We start from the raw sequence: 19,804 nt of genomic DNA, 5'->3' as shown, positions 1-19,804 counted from the left end.
CGGTCCTGTAGCTCCCTCTACAGGCCGAACGCTGCATGTCCCCCCACACTTATGATGACTGATGTATAGATGATTCACTTACTTGAGACAAATGTACTTGTTGTAAGTTGCTTTGGATAAAAACATCTACTAAATGTCAAAAATGTAAATGTAAATGTGATGAAAATGGGTGAAGTGTCTAGCCCCAAATTTACAAAAAATGGTTAGGGCATAAACCCAATATTTTCATGTTTTATTAATTTTTCCAGAGAACAGATTGGTGTTGAATTGTGGGATATATGAAGGATTGCCCCTTTTAAAAGGCTACCCATTTTTAATTGGCAATTATGGCACTTGAAAGTAGCCAAATATCCCTCTGATAAAAAAAACAACCTAAAAACTTGACATCAAAGATGAGCATGGAAATTAACAGGCCATGTAGCAATTAAGTTTGTTTTATTTTCTAGTGCATGAGGTTATTCGCAGGTTACCTAAATGTTAACCTCGTCCCCAGGCTATTGCTCACAGCGCATATAAGTCTGGAATAACGACGACTCAAACCTGGCCGTAGGGTGGTTACTGATTAAAGTATTTGTTATTATTTGATTTCAGCTAATCACACGGCTGCAAGGTGTAGCTTTTTATCAGAAATGTGTGGAATGTGCTGTGGAAGATGATTGACGCGAGGTAAAGCCCATGGCTATGCCCCGTCCCCATTTTTGACGCTCTTGCTCTTGGCTTAATGAAGGCCAATGAAGTTTAACGCATTGGTCCAACAGACCTTTTGGGCATTTGGGCAGAAGTGTCTGGGAACGAGACTACTTAAATCTTAACATAATATTAACATAATCTTCAGCAGTACATGCTAAGCACAGTGTATCTATGAGAAGATATTCAGCACTTTGCTCGTACAAAAGTCCTACAATTCCGAAGCGAGTATAAACCAAGGCAATAATTAATATTAAATACATTTAACTACATTCATAAAGTTCTTCATAACCAACATCAGGGAGATGTGACCAGAGAGGTGGTGAGTGGATCCTGGCTATAAGGGCACACTCTTGCCAACACACATTCTGGTGTGACATGTGCGATGTCTTATTGATCTATGTTGCTTTGGCTGTCTCCACGTGTGGATCATTGTAATCAGGGGTGGGGCTGGCCTTTTAAACACCTGTGCTTTGTTTCATTCAGGGAAAACAAAGAGATTTTTAACATTTCTTTTAAAGAGACAACACACATTTTCTGCCATGCCTCTATCAATTGATTTGGCTTTAATCAATGGTTTCTTCTTGATGTTGTGTACATGTTTTCATGCCTATGTCACCTTTCAGAGGAAATCAAGGAACCTATCCAGATCTGATGTCGTATTAGATGAGTCAAACCCTGTCAGAACATAGTTTGCTTTTGCTAGATTCTTTTCTTTTCTTTTGTCTAGTATTGGTATACATGGTCGAAATTATGCACTCATATTTAGTATTTGGTCGACACTACTTTGTATGCAAACCGTCTGGGACCCATTGACCCCACCAGGTGCTGGGTATTTTTTCTGGTGATATTCTGCCAGGCCAGCCATCTTCAGTTTTTGAGGTCTTTTTGCCCATAATCTTACCATCAGAAAATTAAATGCATGTTCAATAGGATTTAAATCCAAAGATTGACATGGCCAGTCAAGAACTTTCCACTTTTTCGCCCTGAAAATCTCCCTAGCTCCAATGGCAGTATGTTTTGGGTCATTGTCTTACTGTTTGATGAAGCGCCATCCAATGAATTTGGAAGCATTGCTTTTACTCGACCAGACAAGATGTTTCTGTACACTTCAGAATACATTCTGCTGCTGCTGTCAGCAGTAACATCATCAATTATGATAAGTTAGCAAGTTCTAGTGGCAGCTATACATGCCCAAACCATAGCATCCCCTCCACCATGTTTCACAGATGAGATGGTATGCTGTAAACCTTGGGCAGATCCTTTTTTCTCCAAACTTTCCTCTAGCAATCACTCTGATAATATTCACCTTATCTGTCCACAAGACTTTTTTCCACACCTCTGCAGGCTTTTTAGGTACTTCTTAGCAAACTCTAACCTGACTATCCTTTTTAAGGATAACTAGTGGTTTGCATCTTGCAGTAAAGCCTCAGCCATTTGCGATTGCTGAGCTCATCAGTGCTTGATTTTGGCAAGCCTAAGGTTTTGACTATGTTTCAGATTTTTCAGCTTTCACCATTTGTCAATTGCTTTGCTATTGTAATGTATCTCACACCTTGTCCTTTGTTGGGAATGATATTTAAGGAGAGGGACAGCGAGATATTCTTTGAGTTTTGGGTTAGGCCCATCACGGGCATCATTCTCCCGCGTTGGGGAAAAATAAAAAAGTTTTTATTTCAAATCCAAAAAGAAGAAAAAATGCTTCACTGTCCCATTACTTACGCACGGTACTGTATAACCTTTTGTGGAAAGGGTTCTACATGGAACCCAAAAGGTTTCTTCAAAGGGACAGTGGAAGAAGAACCCTTTTTGGTTCTAGGTAGCACTTTTTTTCTAAGAGTGCAGGATCTGTGATGGGTCTGTCTGTCTCTATCCACGGTATATTTGCTTGAATGCCACAGCCTATTTAAGTATTGTTGCTGACCATGTGCATCCCTTCATGGCCACAATTGACCCATCTTCTAATGGCTACTGCCAGCATGATAATGCACCATGTCACAAAGCAAAAGTCATCTTAAACTGGTTTCATGAACATGACAATGAGTTCAGTGTTCTTCAGTGGCCTTCCCAGGATCTGAATCCAATAGAACACCTTTGGGATGTGGTAGAACAGGAGATTCACATCTTGAAAGTGAACCTGAAAAATCTGCAGGAATTGAGTAATGCAATCATGTCATCATGGACTAGAATCTCAAAGGAATGTTTCCAACATCTTGTGGAATCAATGCCATGAAGAATTTAGGCTGTTTTGAGAGCAAAGGGAGGCCCTACCCAGTATTAGTATAGTGTTCCTCATAAAGTGCTCTGTGAGTGTATATCTAACTATCTTTGTTTTTGCTGGTCTGTAGGATCTATGATGGCCATCAGCCCATCCTGTGTATCATGGACACAGCCATGATCAAAACCATCCTCATCAAGGAATGCTACTCCCTTTTCACTAACAGGAGGGTAATACGCTAAATTGAAGTTGTTGTATGGGAAAAAAAACATAAGGGCTCCTTAAATAGATAATATCATTGTTATTATAGCATTATTAATATTAGGTTAATCTTGCAGTATATAATAATTATTATTTTTCTAGAATTTCGATCTCAACGGGCCTCTGTATGACGCCGTGTTTATCGCTGAGGATGATGCATGGAGACGGATCCGCAGTGTCCTGTCTCCCTCCTTCACCAGTGGGCGGATCAAAGAGGTACAGTCCCATCTCTCCTCTCCTCCTTCATTCATTCCTTTATACAACACAAATAAATGAATTACTAACAACTCTGACGCGTGTGTGTGTGTGTGTGTGTGTGTGTGTGTGTGTGTGTGTGTGTGTGTGTGTGTGTGAGAGAGTGTGTGTGTGATTTGTACTATGTGTATAGTGTGTATTCATTGTTGTTTGTTGTTGTGTGAAGCAGCAACTTTAATTAATTAATCCAAGACAAATTTTCATCCGGGACAATAAAGTATATTTGATCTTATCTTCGATAAGTTCAATGGTCAGATGACAGAGTATAGAATAATAGTTCATCTTTGGAGTCACTTATTCCTTGACTATATACATAATGTATCCTGTATGAATGTATATTCTCAGGCTATATAAACATTTAAATAATTCCTGTTTCAAACATGATATTAACCCATGTTTTGCACATATTAATCCATGTATCAATCATGATATTTTTCCATGTATCCTTCCCAACTCAGATGTTCGGGATCATGAAGCAGCACTCTGGTAATTTGGTCAGCAATCTGAAGAAGACGACCGATAACGATGAGCCCATTGAACTAAAAGAGTGAGTATTTATCTCCGAGACGATAAGGTGAATTTGTCATTTCAGTGAACTCCCCCTTTAATTTTGTGGTTGTGGTTCTGGTGGTCAGAGATTGTGTGGTTGTGTTCCAGGTTCTTTGGACCATACAGTATGGATGTGGTCGTCAGCACTTCATTCAGTGTTGACATCGACTCCCTCCACAACCCCTCCTACCCCTTTGTGACCAACATCAAGAAAATGCTCAAGTTTGACATCTTCAGCCCACTGTTCCTCACAGTCGGTACAACTGCCCCCATATAGCTTTCAGTCATTTTGTGCTTAATAAATGAAGCTATTGATTTCATTGATTAGACTGACATAAACCCCACTGCCAATGGTTTGCGCTCTACTCATTTGACAAACACATGGGCCCTGTCCAGAACCAACCTCTAGTTCCTAAATGCTGGACACTTGGAGATCTGAGTGGATTGGATACAGAAGTGTCTAGGGATAGAGCCTAGGAGTTCTTTCTGGACAGGGCTGTGCATTGAATAGGATTGGAGTCACGTATCATGGTATTTCCTGTTCCTGTTTGTAACTGTGGCATTTCCTGTCCGTCCAGCATTCTTCCCCTTCATGGGTCCTGTTATGGCAAACATGGAGGTATCCCTATTCCCTGCCTCAGTCACAGATTTCTTCTACGCTGTCTTTCAGAAGATCAAGTCCAATCGCGTGGCTAGCACCAGGAAGGTATGTAAATATAACTGATCAAATATACGATCTTCAGCCAGTATTGTGTAATACAATTGTAGAGATTTGGTAGCATCTGGTAGTTCTCATGTGATTTTGATCTGACGTAAGCCTGCTTCCAGAGTCGGGTAGATTTCCTGCAGCTGATGATAGACTCACAGAAAGACAGCAACTCAAAGGGAGAGGAGCAGAGTAAAGGTGCCTGCCTTAAACACACACACACACACACACACACACACACACACACACACACACACACACACACACTGTATACTAGCATCTAACACACACACATACAGTATCTGCCTCAAACACCTATACCTACAAACACACCTACCACCCCATTTCTCCCATCATCATAGGATTGAGTGACCATGAGATCTTGTCCCAGGCAATGATGTTCATCTTTGCTGGCTATGAGACCACCAGTAGCTCTCTGTCCTTCCTGGCCTACAATCTGGCAACCAACCCTCACATCATGACCAAGCTGCAGGAGGAGATAGACACTGTGTTTCCCAACAAGGTAACCGCTCTGCAGACTCCTATATAGTACTATTCATGTGGAACAGGTGATAGTGACAGTGACAGTGTGATAGTGACATGATAGTGACAGTGTTTTAGAGGGTACTGATGAGTGTGTAACTGCTGTGCACTGCAGACTCCTACAGATGGTTAGATAGGTGACAGTATTTTGCAGTGTGCTAATGTGTCTGTAGCATCCCTGTGCAGACTTCTGCCCAGTATTATTCATTTGAAACAGGAAGTAGATAGGTGTTGTTGGAATCTTCAGAATAGTTAAAAGGCCAGTACCTGAGGACCTGAGGGATCTACAGGGTATATACCTTAAAAGCATGTCTGACATGCAGTGGTGTGCATGACCATAGAGTGATTTCTAAACTAATACAATTATCTTAAAATAAATTATAAAACTAACAGGTAATCAGTGCAGAGACTTGTGTGATATGTGCTCTCCATCTGACTCGTGCTGCTGCATTTTGTATCATTTGCCAAGAGCTTTCTTTGGTCGACCAGACAGGAGAGTGTTACAGTAATCAAGGCTGCTAGTAATACAAGCATGCATTCGTCTCTCAGTGTCAGCCTGCGAGAGGAAAGGTTGCACCTTTACAGCTGTGTTCTGTAAAGGTCCATGTAATATTCAAGCTTTATAAAAGCTTCCTAACGGTTGTAATGACTACCTTTAATCGGTAGCGATCAGGGAACAAGATCCCTTATAATAAATCCCTTATGAATAAATATTTCATTTACGAACGCTGTTTTGGTTCGGAAAACACGCTTTTTAAAATGCAGTGTCCTACCTGACATTCGGTTTGCATATAAACATGTTGTGAGTGCCAGGGGTGTTCTAGGGGAGTAGACTGACTTTTCTCTGGTGGCTGCCTCTCCCAATCGTGTGCGCATGCAGAAACACAACAGCTAATGTCCAACACTGCAAGTTCATTTCGGGGGGATATATTATTATTAGGGAGGATGTTGTTGTTTGGACAACTTCAGACAGAATTTCTCCACGATGGCAGATTTCCGGCAAACTTACTTACTCTTCTTTAAGTGATACAAATATGTTTTAGTCACATTCTTGATATGGGTTTCAAAATTAAGATCTGAGTCAATGGTAACACCTTGTTTTTTTGCCTGGTGCTTAGTGTTACTGTAAGTAGTGTCTTTAAGTGTGCAGACAGTTTGACCAGGACAAGGACAAAGAGCATTTTGGCATCAGCATTAATTAATTAATTCTAAGGTCATTAAGAACCTAGTTAATAACTTAACAACATAGTGCTATCTCAGTGCTATGATCGGCACAAAAGCCAGATTGGAACATGTCAAAGGTACAGTTGGGAATAAGGAGATTATTTAACAGTTTGAACACCTTTTTTTCAAGAATAATTTTTTTTTTGCTTAAAAAGGGAAGGTTGGAGATTGGCCTAAAATCGCTAAGGACTGAAGTGTCTAAGTTACTTTTCTTCAGGAGGGGTTTCACCATGGTAGTTTTAGGTGCAGATGAACAGACCCCCACTTTGCTGAGCATTTCTGTATGACCACTGCAAAAGAGTTCATAGTGCTTCCATGTGGTGGAAGGTGGGGTAACAAGTCATCAAACACATCTTCAGGTCTTGCCTGAGTGATCCTCCTCACCTAATATTGGTTCTCTTATCTCAGAAGTATGTTGCAAATTCCTCACATTTGTAGGTGGAGAGCAGATCACCAGGTGTCTTGTGGGCGGGATTTATAAGGCTGTCAGTCGTTGAAAAGAGCACTGTTTGAGTTGTTATGATTCATTATCAATTTTGAGAAATGATCCCGTCTTGGCGTTTTTTTATTGCCTTATTAAAAGCAGAAAGATGCTCTCGAAGAATGTCACGGTGGACCTGCAGTTTTTGTCAGCTCAGACTTTCTGCAAATTCTTTTAAATTTGGCCACAGCCTTTTTCAGTTTGACTGGTGCTACAGAGTCGATAGTTGCCCTTAGTTTGGTGTTGAAGCTGGTTACTAAATCATTATCACAGAAGGAAGCTGTTGATGGTGTACTATTCATATTCATATTCATCATGAAATTCTCATCTGCTCAGCGACATGGCTAGATAAATAATAGAGTGAAAATATATTTTTTCCCCACTTCTAATAGACTGACATGCATTCATGTTTAGCCAGGTTTCAGATAAAAACATTACAGTGCAGCTTTCGCTCTGAGATAAGATCAATAAAGGTTTTGCCAGATAGGGACCTAATATTCAAAAGCACCATGGTAATGTTCTCTGGGCTGTTCGGTGCTGCCCGGCCACAGTTAATGGAATGGATACCAAGTTATTCACATTTGAACCACCTGACAGTTTTCTTGTAGTCTGTCGACTGGGATAGGAAATAATAGACTATAGCACATTCAGTATTCCAAGCAGTCAATCCACTAAAAGCAGCGCAGTTTAGTGGCATTTTGACTTCTGATTGATCCTTGTGTACATCTATCATTGGTGTCATGAAATTAGGCTATGCAGATTAGAATAAGTACAGTACTGTGTTCATTTCCCAAAAAAAGAACACAAAAAACTAACAGCTCTTCAGATTTGCGACGAAAAAGAGTTAGTTCTGGGCTACGGCTACGTGAACGACCAATCACTAGTGCTCATGTGAGTGTAATATCCCTGTGCAGGCTCCTCTCCAGTACGAGGCTCTGACGCAGACTATCTAGACAGCGTGATCAACGAGTCTCTCAGGTTGTACCCCATCGACTTGAAAGAGTCGCCAAGAAATCTGTTGAGATCAGCGGCATCACCATCCCCAAGGGTATGGTTGTCATGATACCCATCTGGACCTTGCACCGTGACCCCGATGTGTGGGAAGACCCAGAGGAGTTCAAACCAGAGAGGTAATGGGCCACATCTTAACCACAACCACAATATCAATCACAACAGCAACGATAAGAGCAGTGTTCCACAAACAACCATAAAACAAACCTAAATGCGACAACCAAACACAAACAGGTTTCTTCAACCATGTATAACCATCATATTACTGTGATTTAATTGATATGTTCTTTAACCCCTCCTCCTCTGAACTCTCCGTGTGTAGGTTCAGTAAGGAGAACAAGGAGAGCATCGACCCATACACCTACATGCCGTTCGGGTTGGGCCCACGGAACTGTATCGGGATGCGATTCGCTCTGGTATTGTTGAAACTGGCGATGGTGGAGATTCTACAGAGGTTCAACTTCACCGTCTGCAAAGAGACAGAGGTGAGACAAAATAATGATACAATGATTGTAAATATAATTTTGTACCTATGACTTTGTTGCGTTTCTATATGTAGCAGAGGTGATTTTGGAATCACACTCGCGTGATGTGGTAGCCCTGCCTGAGACATGTAAACTGAAGTGTCGCCCTCAGACCTTGAGGATGTCCTCTTGGCTTAATAGTAGCGTTTGTGTCTTCCACATGGGAGACCCGGGTTTGAACCCCCATACTACAATTCTGTACTTGCGTACTGCATGAGTATGTACTCCCCATTTAATTTCCCAGATTGCATTTTTCAGTACTAGGCGCCAATCATCCTCAGTATAGGCTACCTACTAAATGATGGAAGTGTGAGATTTAAAAAAAAGCTATTTGTATTTCTGCAAAACTCCCTCGAGACTTCATTGGGCCATTTTAATGTATGTCTGTGGGGGGACATGCAGCGTTCGGCCTGTAGAGGGAGCTACAGGACCGTGGCCGGGGTTGTGTCGGCGAGACTTTTGTTGCACACCTGCTGCGAATTAAGTCTCGCCGGCGAATGTTTAAGATGGGTGTGCTTCTGCCATTTCAGTAAGGGAGCTAGGCTGGAGAAGCGGACGGCGAGAGCGGAGGAGAGCCGAGCCGAGCACAGGACCAAAGGGCCAAAAGACATTGAACGAGGCTGGAAAGCCGAGCCGAGCCAGCAAACCCCTCTGTTAAAATAAACGGGAGAAAATCCCTTACCTCCATACTGCGTCTGCCTCTGTGTACAAACGGACATTGCTACATTGGCGCCCAACCTGGGACACAGAGGACTAGATGGACGCGCTAGCAGCGGCAATCGCGAGGATAACGCTCGTGTTAGAGCAACAGACAGCCCTACAGCAGACCCAGCAGGCGACCCTAACGGAGCTGACGGCGGCGAGGCTCGCGGGCGGGGCCGGCGGGCTGGCGCCGGGGACCGGAGCGGCACCAGGTCCCCCTAAGGTCCAGCTGCAGAAGATGGGGGACCTGGACGACCCAGAGGCGTTCCTCGCGGTGTTCGAGGGGACGGCGAGGATCTCGGGGTGGCCGGACCGAGAGTGGGCCTACCATCTGCTGCCCCTCCTGTCAGGGGAGGCGCAGCTCGCGGCCCACAGTTTGCCGGCGGCCGCCCAACGGGATTACCCGTCCCTGGCCCGGGCGATTCGGGACCGCCTGGGCCTGACACCGGAGGAACACCGACGCCGGTTCCGGGCCATGACCATGGAGGAGGGGTGCCGGCCCTTCGCCTTCGCCCAGCGGCTGGGGGACAGCGCATGGCGGTGGCTGGACCCCGAGAACAACTCGGCGGTGGAGGTCGGGAACCGGGTGGTATTGGAGCAGTTCCTCGCGGGGCTCCCGGCCCGCACCGCCGCCTGGGTCCAGTACCACCGCCCCCAGGACCTAAAGACCGCCGTGGGTCTGGCGGAGGACCATCTCTCCCTCCCACCGCGAGGGCCACAACGACCAACCCCGGCCCCGCGGCAAGGGGGGGGGGGACAACGCCCAGGAGGAGCCGGGGGAGCAGAAGGAGGGAGGCCGGCGCCCGCCCCGAGAACGAGATGGCAGGAGCGCGCCGATCCGGAACCAGCCCCGGCCCCGCAGAGAGAACCGCGAGCGACAGGGGGGGTGTGTTGGCGGTGCGGACGGCCGGGCCACGTGCAGGCCGAGTGTCGGGCGATGGACGTGGGGCAGGTCGTCCGCATCGGCGACATACCGGGCCCTCCCCCCGGACCAGGAGCGGCGTATCGTATTCCGGTAAGGATACAACGTGATACGCACCAGGCGTTCTTGGATTCGGGCTGTATGCAGTCCATGATCCAGGAGCGCCTGGTTCGACCGGGGGCACTGTTGAAGGCATCGAGGGTGCGGGTGAGGTGTGTGCATGGGGACATTCACGAATATCCGCTGGTCGCTATCGAAATTCATTTTGAGGGGAGAAACCATAGGGTACAGGCGGCGGTTAGCCCACGCCTCACGCATCCCCTGATTCTAGGTGTGGATTGGGAGGGGTTTCCTCAAGCGGTAAAGAGGGCTACCGGGATGCGTGCACGACAGCTAGGGAGGTGTGTGGCGTGTAATGTGCTCTGTGCCGAGGCGGCGCCTCGCGACACTGCCGGGGAGCCGGAGCCGGCGGGGGCGCCTCACCCCGAGACTTCCTCGCCGAACTATCCGCTGCTAGGCGACTTCCCCCTCGAGCAGTCTCGTGATGAGACCCTCAGATCAGCCTTTGACCAAGTGATAGCAATTGATGGTACTTTGATACGGCCAGACACAGTGCGCGCCCACCCCTATTTCGCGATTATCAGCGACAGGTTATACCGAGTAAGTCGTGACTCACATAGTCAGGAGGAGGTAACCCAGTTGCTGGTTCCCCGCAGCCGCCGCGAAATGGTCTTCCAGGCGGCTCATTTCAACCCCATGGCGGGCCATCTAGGGTATGACAAAACACTGCACCGTATAATGGCTCGATTTTATTGGCCGGGGATTCGGGCAGAGGTGCGTAGGTGGTGCGCATCCTGTCGGGAATGTCAGCTAGTAAATCCCCCGGCCATCCCACGGGCCCCCTTGCGGCCCTTACCATTGGTCGAGAACCCCTTCGACCGCATTGCGATGGATATTATCGGGCCATTTGAGCGGAGCACACAGGGTTATCGATTTGTGTTGTTCTTGATAGATTACGCCACCCGATACCCCGAGGCAATACCTCTGCGCAATACCTCTGCCAGGAGTGTAGCGCAAGCATTGTTTCAAGTCATCTCCCGCGTGGGAATCCCGAAAGAGATTCTCACCGATCAGGGCACTGATTTTATGTCACGCACCCTCAAGGAACTGTATGGCTTGCTGAACATCAAGGCGATTCGAACCAGTGTTTACCACCCGGCCACGGACGGCCTTTGTGAGCGGTTCAATCGGACCTTGAAGTCAATGATCCGGAAGTTTGTCCACGAGGATAGTCGGAATTGGCATAAATGGCTAGATCCCCTGTTGTTTGCGGTGCGGGAAGTTCCCCAAGCTTCCACCGGGTTTTCCCCGTTTGAATTACTCTACGGCCGTAAGCCCCGGGGTGTCCTAGACCTGTTTAAAGAAAATTGGGAGGAAGGGTCTAGCGACAGTAAGAATGAGATCCAGTACGTCCTCGACTTGCGCACAAAGCTCCACGCCCTAGGGGCTATCTCACGTGAGCATTTGCTGCAAGCCCAGGAGCGTCAGAAACGCCTGTATGACAGGGGGGCTACCCTACGAGAGTTTACACCGGGAGACAAGGTGCTCGTACTGTTACCCACCTCCAGCACGAAATTACTCGCGAAGTGGCAAGGGCCGTTTGTGGTCACACGTCGCATGGGGGACGTGGATTATGAGGTTATACGCTCGGACCGGGGGGATAGCTTGCAGGTGTATCACGTCAATCTCCTAAAAAAATGGAACGACGTGGTCACTGTTGCTCTGGCTACGATAGTTCCAGAGAGAGAGGAGTTCGGTCCGGAAGTCCCAAAATCGAAAGGTAGCACTCCGGTCGATATTGATACCCATCTCTCTGCTAGCCAGGCCGCGGACGTTGCAGATTTGCAGCTTAAGTTCGCCGACGTGTTCTCTCCCCTGCCCGGTCGGACTACGCTCATCGACCACCATATAGAAACGCAGCCGGGTTTAACGGTGCGCACGCGTCCCTATAGGTTGCCGGTGCACAAACGAGACGTTGTGTGCCGGGAGTTGGAAGCCATGCTGGAGCTGGGTGTGGTCGAGGAGTCCCGCAGTGATTGGTGTAGCCCCATCGTGCTTGTCAACAAGCCAGATGGGACTATACGGTTCTGTGTGGATTATAGACGGGTTAATGCGGTCTCCAAGTTCGATGCCTATCCGATGCCCCGGGTCGACGAGCTCTTGGACCGGCTTGGTACGGCCAGGTACTTCACGACATTGGATTGCACGAAGGGATACTGGCAGATTCCACTCTCGCCGGTGTCCCGGGAGAAAACGGCATTCTCCACTCCGCTCGGGTTATTCCAGTTCACCGTGCTCCCTTTCGGGTTGTTCGGAGCCCCAGCCACTTTTCAGCGCCTCATGGACCGTATTCTGCGGCCGCACGCCGCCTATGCTGCGGCCTACCTAGACGACATTGTCGTCCACAGTGACACCTGGCCGCAGCATGTGCGGAGGGTGGCTGCTGTTCTGCGGTCCCTGAGGCAGGCGGGGCTAACGGCCAACCCGAAAAAGTGCGTGATCGGGCGGAGGGAGATCCGGTATCTGGGGTACCACTTGGGACGGGGGGAGGTGCGACCGCAGATTGAAAAGACTGCGGCTATCGCCGCCTCTCCCCGGCCCAAGACAAAGAAGGAGGTGAGGGCCTTCCTGGGGCTGGCGGGATATTACCGCCAGTTCGTACCGGGGTTTTCAGAGCTGGCCAGTCCCTTGACGGACCTCACCCGGAAGGGGGCCCCGGATCCGGTCCAATGGTCGGGCCAGTGCCAGGGGTCGTTCGAGGCCCTTAAGGGGGCTCTTTGTGGAGAAACGGTCCTGTATGCGCCTGATTTTAACCTCCCTTTCTCCCTACAGACGGACGCGTCGGATAGAGGGCTGGGAGCAGTGCTGACCCAGCGCGTGGAGGGGGCCGACCGGCCGGTGCTGTACCTGAGCCGTAAGCTGTCGGAGAGGGAGGGCCGGTACAGCACCGTGGAGAAGGAGTGCCTGGCCATCAAGTGGGCGGTCGGCACCCTCCGCTACTACCTGCTGGGTCGCGCCTTCACCCTCTACTCCGACCATGCCCCCCTCCAGTGGCTCCACCGCATGAAGGATGTAAACGCGAGGATCACCCGGTGGTACCTCGCGTTGCAGCCCTTCAACTTTTCCGTCGTGCACAGACCGGGGGCGCAGATGGTCGTGGCAGACTTCCTCTCCCGGGCAGGGGGGGGGGAGTAGGTCGTCGGCCGTCGGGTCCCCGGCCTGTGTCGGGCGGTGGGGGTATGTGGGGGGACATGCAGCGTTCGGCCTGTAGAGGGAGCTACAGGACCGTGGCCGGGGTTGTGTCGGCGAGACTTTTGTTGCACACCTGCTGCGAATTAAGTCTCGCCGGCGAATGTTTAAGATGGGTGTGCTTCTGCCATTTCAGTAAGGGAGCTAGGCTGGAGAAGCGGACGGCGAGAGCGGAGGAGAGCCGAGCCGAGCACAGGACCAAAGGGCCAAAAGACATTGAACGAGGCTGGAAAGCCGAGCCGAGCCAGCAAACCCCTCTGTTAAAATAAACGGGAGAAAATCCCTTACCTCCATACTGCGTCTGCCTCTGTGTACAAACGGACATTGCTACAATGTCGACCCAAGAGAGGTTGTCCAGGAGTTTGAGTTTATTTGAATTTATAGTGCAATGCTACCCGAACGTAACAGTGACACTGTATTAGGTAACATTCATAGTGTAACGCTGACATCTGTTTTACTCGTTCCTTCATACTTTAACTGTGTGTCAACTCTCACCAGATCCCCATTGAGATGGACCTACAGAACACTCTGATGCCCATACGGCCCATCAAACTCAAGCTGCTGTCCCGCTGCCAGGAGTCCAACGACAACCAGCTCAAAGCAGACAGCCAGTGATGAGGACCTGCCCTGCTGCAGGTCTCTCAGTTATTATGTTACACATAGATCTAGGATCAGCCCCAACACTGGCTACTTTCAAAAATGGGCTTAAAAAAAAAAAGGGCTTCGCTTTTGCCTTAAATTGAAACTAAATTGGCGCTAATAATTGCACTGTGACCCTAAAATGCACTGTGACTTTTATTCTTTTTTTATGTCTTTTATGCGTTTTTATTCTAATTTTTCTTTCATGCTCTTTCCTTTTTATCTATTTTACGTAAAGCACTTTGAATTGCCTCTGTGTATGAAATGTGCTATATAAATAAACTTGCCTTGCCTTGCCTTGCCTCGCCTCGCCTCTGGGCTCTGCTGCTACTGTATGCTGCTCTCTTTGTATCTGTCTATTAGTGGAGGTCCAGGACTCGTTGTACAGAGACAGTTGTTGTCTGTCGTCTGCAGTGCAGGGATTTGCATGTGACTTGTGTATGTTTTGTACTCGTCTGGTAGCTATCATCCCGCTAAAAACGTGTGTATAATCACAAACTAAATCATAACATGAGAATGAACAACATGCCATCAAAACATGACAATAAATAGGTGTTAGATTAGATTCAACTTTATTGTCATTGTGCAGAGTACAAGTACAGAGACAACGAAATGCAGTTAGCGTCTAACCAGAAGTGCAAAAAAGCAGAAAAGTGCAATGTGAACAATATATACAGGTAGAGCAGTATAAGCAATATATGAGTAGTATAAGTAGTGCAGTATAAGCAGTATATGAGCAGTATAAGCAGTATATGAGCAGTATAAGTAGTGCAGTATAAGCAATATATGTATTAACAGTAACATTATAAGCAGAATAAATATAGAATGCAGTATGAACAGTATAAGCAGTATATGAGCTGTATAAGTAGTGCAGTTACCAATGTATTGGGTCTATCTATGGGTATCGTAGTGCAGCAGTAGTCAAAATGTACCTGCATTTTATCGGTTGAAGTGCCATCTCATCTGTCATAAGATTTGACTTGTAAAACTGAAAAGTAGGATACAACTAATAGCCTAAATGTATAAACACAGACCACAACCAAAAAACAACATGGGAAAATCGTTTACTCATCCTCTGCAGCAGGAACAGTGCAGAGAAAAAGTATGTACAGTAAACCCCATAACTGAATACACTTCATACGCTTCAGCGCGACACAGAACGCCTATACTGCAACAAAGTAAAAAGATGAGACAGACACGTGTCTTCAATAACTTGCATGTTTAATCAAAATACAAGCATTCGGCACATCGTTAACTTGTAGGAAAGGTTAATCAGGTTTTATCAATTGTATTATTTTAAATGTGAAATAAATAGCATCAGTGCAGAGGCTATAACACACTACAAAAGTCACATTAAATCACGGAAAGTAGGCTAGGCTAATTAACGGAACTATATGAATATACAGCCGGAGCCCAGTCCAGGGTTCTGAAAGCGACAAGTAACAAGTGTGCCCATCAACTGTCTAGATATTAGGCCTATACGTAACATTTAGTCCTCCACTTTATATCACAGGTAGTATAACGTTTAAAATGACTACAAAACAAAAGCAATATAGTCTACAGTGAACGGCGCATTGTCCATTTGTCATACATGTCCAAACAGACCCGCTCAATGAATAGGAAAGTAGCGCGGCGGTTCGTTGCTTCAGCAAACCTCTCAATGACTTTACTGTTGAAATCCATCTGTCCCTGGATCAATGCATTTTCAATGGAAAGCATGTCAAGGCCGTTCAGTCGCTGGTGTCTGTTCTGTTCTGACAGATGTATAATGTCTTTGAATCCAGCCGATGCCCAAATAGTCTCCGCCAAAAATCATACATGGGAAACAGAACAGCGCATGTTTCGAGGTGGTAGCGGTTAGCCATCTCTTTTTGTCAAACCATTCCTGTTGGCCCTAAACGTTTTATCTCCAACTTCTCTTCCAAAGGCAATGTACTGAACCGCATGGTCAACAAATAATCTACACGATTCATTGTGAAAACTTTAGCTAGCTAGCATTAGCGATAGACGTACAGTAGATGAACTGAATTGCTTTGTGATTATTTCCTGTCATGTCAGACCACGTTAACGACATTAGCGTTTAATAGTTTTTCGCCACCTGTTGCTAGGCAGAATTCATACCCAATATAATTTGCGTGAGGTTTTCCCTGCTTACGCCAATCACGCTCACGTTGTTCCCCTCGCAACGATGGGGCAGAGTGCTCCGCTGCCCCACAGCAGAAAGACGGGACAGAGAGCGCAGTCCGCACACACTAGTAATTACTAGTAATTAGTAATTACTCCAAAAACAGCACTATACGAATTATGAGTCAAGTTTATTATATTTATACACACCAATTTCACCATTTAATCTATTTTGTATTAAATATAAAAGACTTATTATTATTACTAATAAAAAATAGGACTAATAATTGTTTCGTATTTGTAATGTACTTTATGAGACTTTATGTTTGTAATGTACTTTATAAAGAAAAAAAACCTGTATATCCCCAAATTTGATTCTATGCAATATGTTTTTTCAAATGTTGTATTTGTCTTGTAGGCTACTTTTGTGTAAGCCGTATATTGTGGGTAAAATGCACTATAAATTCAAATGAACTTAAACTTAAATGTGTATTGCAGTGGAATCCTAACTCGAGATCCGCGTGAAAATCGAATCAATTTCCCATTGACATGAATGCAAGATTTACGCGCGCGGATTTGGAGTTAGGATTCCACCCAAAATGCGTTGCTATTGGTATCATTATGACATTGATATGTACACAGAATTGAGAATGTTCTGCAATAATACACAAAGTTCTTGAACTTTTAGTTTAGTGGCATAACGAGCTAAGACGCAACCTGAACCTGTGCAATCAGTATTACCAGAGTGAGATATAAAGAGATTATAACCGGAAGATTCGGCGCTTATACACAGCCTACTGACTGAGGTAGGCTAATGTAGGCCAGAGATGTAGTTTAGTTGACATATAGTATAGTTTTATAACACTTGTATTTGTAAATACTTGAGACGGCATAGGCCGACTACCTTTACAGCATTTGGACAAGGGACGCGTAAAAATGTCACTGAGAGATATCTGTCACTAGGAGATGATATTCCCATTAAGTCGAATTCAGCGTTGGATATTTCTATATGCCTAAAAACTCACATCTTTAGAAAGGCCTTCCTTTAGGTCCTGTCCTCTTGTTGTTAGTGTTTTGTTTGTGTTTTTGTTTGTGTGTCTATTGCACTCAACTGCACAGGATTTGAAATTGTCGGCTACAAATGAAAAACACATTCCAAATAAAATATATTTTTTATTATTATTATGAGAGACCTAAATGCATGAATTGAATTAGGGCTATTTTAATTTTGCCGAGGTCTTCTGCTTATTAGCCTATATGCTCCTACCTGTACCAGGCCGATTCCAGTTAATAAAATGTGCCCATTATATGGCCACTGATATTTGACCTGTTGGCCACAATTGTAGGCTATATTTCAAGGCGTGTCAACAAACATAGCCAGCCAACCCATACTGGAAGCTTTTGCTGACTCTAACATAGGCCTCTGACAGGACCAAGTCACTTCGAACCATTGCATCGAACGCTGATAAGAGTTGTTAGGCAGTGAATTACCATGATAGTCATTCCAAACCCATTATGACGCCAGCCGAACGCACATTATAGATAATAACATTTCTTTGCTGCCAATCGGTGTACTGGTATTTGTTGACTGATTCAGTAGGGCAAACTCAAAGATTGTTATCCCTTTCTCATTTGGGGAATCTTTCTGACATTCCTGTTGCATTATAGTATGGGTGTGTGGAGATTATTTCAATCATTTTTGTTTGTGTTCTATCTACTGTAGGTGCATAAAAACAATGGAGGTTGTTATGGAAAATACATTCATAGAACTATTTTCAGGTTATACACTTTCATATGACTGATACAACTTGTGTAACTACTGTGATGACATTTTCTCTTGCCACTCCTCTAAAGTTCTATAGCCATTGTTCTGAGAAGCACTGTATGATTTACCATATGAACAGCGGTGATCTCTGAGGGAGTGGTAGGAGAGAGCAATAGTGGGGGGACAGGCGCATCCTGTCGATAGGTGTGAAATGTTGAACGGCGATTAATCAATAAGAACGTCTCCCCATTGTTCATTCTCTCCCGCCTTTTCTCACGTAAGCACAAGGCCATCAGCCGATAGCCTTGTAGGCGCCTGGCAATATGTTCAAACTGTATAAAAGACAAACCTGATCATTGTCTCTTCAGACTTGTGCTGAACGAACCCCGGTTCTACGCTGGGCTGCTGTTACGCTCTTGTCTCTTGTTTGCAAGCAATAAATACCGGACTCAGATATTGTGGCTACTCAGGACTTGTTTCTTGATTCTTACCTCCGAAGAGCTAAAGTACAGAGTGGTAAATCCTAGACTTCCACCACAATTTGGGGGCTCGTCCGGGATCGCCTGCCCTGACTTCGTCGTCTCTCTGCCAAGAAGGTCAACTCGTATACGGTCAGGATATATTCCTGGAGCCGAAATCCTCCCTTTGAAAGTTCAGAACGCAAAGGTTGAGAGAAAAGGCGCCTGAAAGGAGAGAGGCGGCGTTTTCAGGCACGGCGAGTCCGAAAAGACGTTGAGCTCGGAAGAGGTAAGACCACAATATTTGTAAAAAAAAAAAAAAAAAAAAAAAAAAAGAAGAGAGAGAGGTGCTAGCAAAAACCCCAGCTAGGTGCTGGGTCGCTGATATTCAGTGTAAATCCTATTTTGGTAATAGGTCTGCAGTTGTAAATCCTATTTGGTGTGGGTGTATTGTTGAAAATCCTATTTTAGTAATAGGTCTGCAGTTGTAAAATACTGTTGAAAATCCTATTTTGGAAATAGGTCTGCAGTTTGTTTTGTGTTTAAACTTGTTGCTAAGAGCCGACGGGCTGATTGACACTTCGAGAAGAGGTGTCGGGGACACTCAACGTGTGGAAGGCACACATATATGAATATATATATATTTTCTATTATAATTATTTTTGGTATACCTAATAGTTAGAATTTTTATGAAACGCGTAAAGACCGGTGTGGAGACGTGAATAAAAGGTAAGGAACTCACCTATTGTTGTTGACGACACTTAACCTTTTTAAAATACCTGAAAAAGTTGCTACACTAATTGGTAATGGGGGAAGCGGCCAGTAAAGCCAACCCGCTGCCTTTGAGCACGGGGGGATGCGCTAAGATAATGATTGAAAAATATGGTCGATGGACATGTGAACAATTGCCTATGTGGGAGATTTTGGGTTTTCCATTGAACGGTAGCTTTAGCCAACGACAGATTAACATGCTAGAAGACAGGCTTGAAAATTATGCTACAGGTAAAATTAAGAAGTTACAAAAAGGGTCACGCCGAGTAGATTGGAAGGCGTTTTGTGCATGGAAAACGGAGGGGGCAATTAGACAGTTACAACAAGAACAGGCTGAACAGCTTAAGAAGGTAAAACAAGTCGAATTAGAGAAGGTAAAGTCAGTTGAATCAGGAAAGGAACCACTAGTGGAGTCAGATAGGCCAGGGCTTTCTAACCAGTGTCCTATAGTATTCTTGTCCGAACAGGTTGATGCGGATCTCGACTGCTCCTCTGTCCGTCCTCCACCCTACAGACCCCTGACAGCACCACGGGCAGATACGGCTCGCCCGAACCCAGCGTTGACCTCGCCTATATCTTCGAGAACGAGACAGCACCACCGCGACCCGGACAGCCAGGGCTCTTTCCCCATGGTGGAGGTGACTAATCCACAAGC

The 19,804-nt window shown here is 45.7% G+C and overlaps 1 pseudogene across 1 annotated transcript; it reads left to right on the top strand.

The window, feature by feature from the left end:
- The first annotated feature begins 652 nt into the window (after positions 1–652).
- LOC310824123 (cytochrome P450 3A27-like) lies at positions 653–19,795 on the top strand (annotated as a pseudogene). Its single transcript has 9 exons — positions 653–666; positions 3,036–3,135; positions 3,269–3,382; positions 3,880–3,968; positions 4,079–4,220; positions 5,047–5,199; positions 7,839–8,054; positions 8,258–8,420; positions 19,664–19,795. The product of its transcript is annotated as a cytochrome P450 3A27-like (transcript).
- Positions 19,796–19,804: the final 9 nt, after the last annotated feature.

Source organism: Argentina silus, assembly GCF_951799395.1.
Source record: "Argentina silus genome assembly, chromosome: Y".
Classification (NCBI taxonomy): domain Eukaryota; kingdom Metazoa; phylum Chordata; class Actinopteri; order Argentiniformes; family Argentinidae; genus Argentina; species Argentina silus.
This window is presented reverse-complemented; position numbering and strand designations above follow the sequence as displayed.